This window comes from Oncorhynchus gorbuscha, linkage group LG12 (assembly GCF_021184085.1).
Source record: "Oncorhynchus gorbuscha isolate QuinsamMale2020 ecotype Even-year linkage group LG12, OgorEven_v1.0, whole genome shotgun sequence".
Lineage (NCBI taxonomy): Eukaryota > Metazoa > Chordata > Actinopteri > Salmoniformes > Salmonidae > Oncorhynchus > Oncorhynchus gorbuscha.
The window spans coordinates 73,690,017-73,696,476 of NC_060184.1; the positions used below are offsets into that span (position 1 = coordinate 73,690,017).

The 6,460-nt window shown below is 44.9% G+C and overlaps 1 protein-coding gene across 1 annotated transcript in view; it reads left to right on the forward strand.

Moving 5' to 3' along the window:
• The first annotated feature begins 847 nt into the window (after window positions 1–847).
• Window positions 848–6,460, forward strand: part of LOC123991381 (protein 4.1-like) — a 123,366-nt gene continuing 117,753 nt past the window's right edge. Inside the window, exon 1 of the mRNA XM_046292923.1 lies at window positions 848–1,139. The gene's annotated coding sequence lies outside the window, so the exon portion shown is untranslated. The remainder of the gene's footprint in view (window positions 1,140–6,460) is intronic.

A 6,460-nucleotide genomic window follows, 5' to 3' on the forward strand; every position in this document is an offset into this window, starting at 1 on the left:
TTTCTAGCAGTCTTTTTTTGGTCCTGCCCAGACTAGCAGTCTTTTTTGGTCCTGCCCAGGCTAGCAGTCTTTTCTAGCAGTCTTTTTTTGGTCCTGCCCAGACTAGCAGTCTTTTTTTGGTCCTGCCCAGACTAGCAGTCTTTTTTTTGTCCTGTCCAGACTAGCAGTCTTTTTTTGGTCCTGTCCAGACTAGCAGTATTTTTTTGGTCCTGTCCAGACTAGCAGTCTTTTTTTGGTCCTGCCCAGACTAGCAGTCTTTTTTTGGTCCTGTCCAGACTAGCAGTCTTTTTTGGTCCTGCCCAGACTAGCAGTCTTTTTTTTGGTCCTGCCCAGACTAGCAGTCTTTTTTTGGTCCTGCCCAGACTAGCAGTCTTTTTGGTCCTGTCCAGACTAGCAGTCTTTTTTTGGTCCTGCCCAGACTAGCAGTCTTTTTTTGGTCCTGCCCAGACTAGCAGTCTTTTTTTGGTCCTGCCCAGACTAGCAGTCTTTTTTTGGTCCTGCCCAGACTAGCAGTCTTTTTTTGGTCCTGCCCAGACTAGCAGTCTCTTTTGGTCCTGCCCAGACTAACAGTCTTTTTTTTGTCCTGTCCAGACTAACAGTCTTTTTTGGTCCTGCCCAGACTAACAGTCTTTTTTTTGTCTTGCCCAGACTAGCAGTCTTTTCTAGCAGTCTTTTTTGGTCCTGCCCAGACTAGCAGTCTTTTTTTGGGGTCCTGTCCAGCCTTGATTTGGCCCAAACATAGACATCTATGTTTAGAAAGGGGAAGGGGGATACCTTGTCAGTTGTACAACTGAATGCCTTGAACTGAAATGTGTCTTCCGCAGTTAACCCAACCCCTCTGAATCAGAGAGGTTCGGGGGGCTGCCTTAATCCACATCCATGTCTTGCGTCACCCAGGGAACAGTGGGTTAACTGCCTTGTTCAGGGGAAGTACGACAGATTTTTACCTTGTTAGCTCTGTGATTCGATCCAGAGGGGTTATTTACCGGTATATTTGATCTCTGGGTTATGTTGTTGGCATGTTATGACATGTTACACTTTGAGTGTTGGACTACTGAGTTGTTATGCCATTTTCTCCCCCACATCACTCCGGACCAACCTGAATGGAATTGTGGATGTGCTGTATATGACCTGTCATGGTGAGTACAAATACATACTTCCTACATTTACTCACAAAATGAACTACCTGGTTGAGGAGTCAGCCCTTGTCACCTGTCAACAAATTGTGAGATACACTGTAGTACAACTGCACAACCATCTCTCTCTCTCTGTCTGTGTCTCTGTCTGTGTCTCTGTCTGTGTCTCTGTCTGTGTCTCTGTCTGTGTCTGTGTCTCTGTCTGTGTCTCTGTCTGTGTCTCTGTCTGTGTCTCTGTCTCTGTCTCTCTCCTCTCCTCTCTGTCTCTCTCTCTCTCTCTGTCTCTCTTCTCTCCTCTCTCTCCTTCTCTCTCTCTCTCTCTCTCGCTCTTGGCAATATTACCCTTTTCCCTCCCTCCCATCTCTCTCTCTTGGCAATATTACCCTGTAACTTGTTCCCTCCCATCTCTCTCTCTCTCTCTCTCTCTCTCTCTCTCTCTCTCTCTCTCTCTCTCTCTCTCTCTCTCTCTATCTCTCTCTCCAATATTTACCTCTCTCTCTCGCTCGCTCTCTGAAATCTCCCAGGAACTTGTTCCCTTCTCTCTCTCGCTCTTTCTCCCAGAACAGTGTTTTCCTGTCTAATCAGACTTAGTCTTCTTTCCCAGCAGTAAGTCATAAAGCGCTCCATTACTTGAGCAAAACCTATGGGATGATTCTGAATGCTCAAGTGCTGTCAACGTGCCGGTTCCGCATGATGTAAATATTATACTGGTATACAATGGCTAGGCCTATTCCAGTGTTCCTGCTCCCTGCCTTGTAGATTGGGAGAAAACAACCGCTGTTAAGGTTGTCAGGGCTTTTGTGCCTGTATTCTTTGTAATTCAACTCTGGTGCAAGGACTTCTGTACTCAAATGATTACTTTTGGTAAAGTAATATACTGTATGGTAACCTGAGCTTCTGAGTGCAAGATCGTTATACGCTGATGAAATAGTTAGATTTCCTTTTTAAGATTGTAACATAAAATCTCAGATTGCACTGCACTCTCCCTCATCAAAGTTAGAAGAACCAGCACGGCTATGCACAAATCAACCCCCTCATCTCTCCTGTCATCTTAGTTTTCACACACACACACACACACACACACACACACACACACACACACACACACACACACACACACACACACACACACACACACACACACACACACACACACACACACACACACACACACACACACACACAGACACAGACACAGACACAGACACACTAACACTCAGAAATGATGACAGTCGGCACCAGCAGCACCCAGAGAAGGCCTCCACGTGTTGTTTGATATGATAAAAGCTGCCACATCTCACACTAGACAAGATCAGAAGTGGATTCCATTCACAATACACTGGTCTACTCAACGAATCATAGATCTACTAGTGACTATTGTACACTGAAAGTCGACTTCCTCTCACCCTGGACTCGGGGCTATATGCATGTTGCATTGATGAGTCCACGAAACTGCAAGGAATAGAGGTAAGGGCCATATTCACAAAGGGTCTCAGAGTAAGAGTGCTGATATAGTATCAGTTTAGCCTTTGTGATCATTTTGGATAAATGTACATGTTTAGGGGAACCTGTCTACGTAAACAACAGGTGTAGACTAACAGTGAAAGGCTTACTGATAGGCCCTTCCCCACAACGCAGAGAGACGAATAGGAAAATAAGAACAAAGAACAAATACAAAATGAGTAACAATAAATTGGTTATATACACGGGGTACCAGTACCGAGTCGATGTGCAGGGGTACGAGGTCATTGAGGTAGATATGTACATATACTGTAGGTAGGGGAAAAAGTTACTAGGCAACAGGATAGATAATAAACAGTATCAGCAGCGTATGTGATGAGTCAAAATAATTTGTGCAAAAAATGTCAATGCAGATCATCCTGGTAGCTATTTTGGTTAACTATTTAACAAATTATTTAGTTGGTTCTGGACTTGGTGCATCGGTGCCACTTCCTGTGCAGTAGCAGAGAGAACAGTCTACTTCCTGTGCAGTAGCAGAGAGAACATTCTACGACTTGGTTGGCTGGAGTCTGACAACCCCAGTCTATGTGGAAGGGGTGTGCTCGGCCCTCCTTTTCCTGTAGTCCACGATCAGCTCCTTTGTTTTGCTGACATCGTGGGAGAGGTTGTTGTCCTGGCACCACACTGCCAGGTCTCTGACCTCATCGCTATAGGCTGTCTCATTGTCGTCTGTGATCAGGCCAACCACCGTTGAGTAGTCAACAAACGTAGTGATGGTGTTGGAGTCGTGTGCACCGTGCAGTCGTGAGTGAACAGGGAGTACATGAGGGGACTAAGCACGCACCCCTGAGGGGCCCCCGTGTTGAGGGTCAGCGTGGCAGATGTGTTGTTGCCTACCCTCATCTGGGGGCAACCCGTCAGGAAGTCAGTATCCAGTTGCGGAGGGAGGGGTTCATGTTTTACACATTTCGGCTACTAATAAGGAAAACAAAATGCTCATCAACAGACCTTTTTTCCCCCCAGCATCCAACCAAAGAGCAACAATAATTTGACTGAGTTTTCAGTCTTATCAAAACTGAACATTGAACTGACGTATGTTCCCAGTGGGTAGGTGCTCTCAGCTGACTCAGTGGAGGTCCTTATCATACACTGTGTGATGAGTGTTGCACATTGTCTGTAACAGTAATAATGATTTGTTTATTCATTGACCGTGTCTGCCGTTTTTAGAACTCAAAAGCTCTTCTCTTCTATTGATGTACTCGGCCATGATGAAAAGCTCTTCTCTACTATTGATGTACTCGGCCATGATGAAAAGCTCTTCTCTACTATTGATGTACTCGGCCATGATGAAAAGCTCTTCTCTTCTATTGATGTACTCGGCCATGATGAAAAGCTCTTCTCTTCTATTGATGTACTCGGCCATGATTGAAATGCTCTTCTCTTCTATTGATGTACTCGGCCACGATGAAAAGCTCTTCTCCTCTATTGATGTACTCGGCCACGATGAAAAGCTCTTCTCCTCTATTGATGTACTCGGCCACGATGAAAAGATAATCTCCTGAGTCGATATAGTCCTTCTGCTGTCTCTGGGCTTTTATATCATTGACTGAAAGATTATTGTTCCAAGTCAAGCGAACAATTGGTGTCAGCGGTCTCAGTGATGATGCATAACAGGGTAAGATTATGTAGCCTGACTTGCTCATTGATTTTGGGTCCTTTGGCTTGTCATTCACACTGGAGGTCTGACCATGTGGCCGTTGCTACATATGAGGACACCAAGGTCCGGACCGCTGTACTTTCTTTTCTCATTTGAAAAAATATATAACGTTATAAAAATATATATTTTGTACACAATAAAGACAACAAATGACGGGTCAACATGTACATATTTCTCCCAGCATTGATCAATGCTTAGAACCCTTCTATTATCGATCTGACTTGTCTTGGGTATGTCTGTATCAGCTGTGACTTGTCTTGGGTATGTATGTATCAGCTGTGACTTGTCTTGGGTATGTATGTATCAGCTGTGACTTGTCTTGATTTTGTCTGTATCAGCTGTGAGTTGTCTTGAGTTTGTCTGTATCAGCTGTACGCTGTCTTGGGTTTGTCTGTATCAGCTGTGAGTTGTCTTGGGTTTGTCTGTATCAGCTGTGAGTTGTCTTGGGTTTGTCTGTATCAGCTGTGAGTTGTCTTGGGTTTGTCTGTATCAGCTGTGAGTTGTCTTGGGTTTGTCTGTATCAGCTGTGCGTTGTCTTGGGTTTGTCTGTATCAGCTGTGCGTTGTCTTGGGTTTGTCTGTATCAGCTGTGCGTTGTCTTGGGTTTGTCTGTATCAGCTGTGCGTTGTCTTGGGTTTGTCTGTATCAGCTGTGCGTTGTCTTGGGTTTGTCTGTATCAGCTGTGCGTTGTCTTGGGTTTGTCTGTATCAGCTGTGCGTTGTCTTGGGTTTGAGGATTTTCTTCCTTGCAGAGTTTCTCAAGCTGAAGTTAGATGGGGAGACAGACAGTCAGACAGGTGGGGAATAGCAATCTTCAACTCTTTGCACATATTTTCATTGGTATTCAGGTCTGGGCTTTGGCTGGGCCACTCAAGGACTTTCATATTCTTGTTCTGAAGCCATTCCAGCGTTGCTTTGGCTGTATGCTTGGGGTCATTGTCCTGCTGGAACGTAAATCTTCTCCCCCAGTCTGAGGTCGTTTGCACTCTGAAGCAGGTTCTCGTCAAGGATTTGCCTGTATTTGGCTCCGTTCGTTTGTTCCCCCTATTGTTACCAATCTCCCAGTCCCTGGCGCTGAAAAGCGTCCTCATAGTGTGATGCTGCCACCACCATGGTGTTAGACGGGTGATGAGCTGTGCCTGGTTATCTCCAGACATAGCGCTTTGCATTCAGACTAAAGAGTTAAAAAGTTTGTCTTATCAGACCACAGAGTCTTTCACATGCCTTTTTGCAAACTCCAGGTGTGCTGTCATGTGCCCTTTTCTCAGGAGTGGTTTCCGTCTGGCCACTCTCCCATTAAGCCCAGATTGGTGAATTGCTATAGAAACTGTTGTCCTTCTGGCAGGTTTTCCCATTTTAGCCAAAGAACTCTGTAGTTCTGTCAGAGTGGTCATTGGGTTATTGGTCAACTCCCTGACCAAGGTCATTCTTGCCCACGTGCTCAGTTAGTCGGACGGACAGCTCTAGGCAGTCTGGGTAGTTCCATATTTTCCGTTTCCCAATTATGCAGACCACTGTGCTCTTAGAAACTTTAAACACTATAGAAATGGTTTTATACCCTTTATACCCTTGTGTGTAGATGGGTTAGAGATTATTATACATTTGGTTTATCCAAATGACTTTCTGAAGGCTCTGTAGCCAGCTAGAAGGATGACAAAGCCTACCTCAGCGGGAGCAAGAAATACGCTAATGATATCTCATAATACTACTGAGGCTATTGAGACAGACAGTGATGTGACGCTCAGTGGTGAAGCTGTGATGCATGTAGGAGGAAGCAGAGGAGACACAGAGAGAGAGGTTAGTACAGTGGTTCTCAAACTTAATAAACATGTCAGGACCTTAAGAGAATAAGCTACTGTATGTTTCAATATGAACATCTCCAGCCTATCATCCCTATAGGTCGACATTACAATCCAATCAACACGCAAATAACACAGTCGTAAAAATGTCCCATGTTTTCGTTTCGTGTCAGTGTGAATCATTTCTCCTATTTCCCCCTCCTTTTCAGGGGTACAACATCACAATTGTGTAGGTAATAGGCTGTGTTTGTAGATGGCCTGAGGTGAAGGGACCTACATCAGCCAAGGTGGGAATGGCTGGGGTAAGTTTTGGTTGGTTTTTGCCGTTCTCCAAATAGCATGTGAAAGT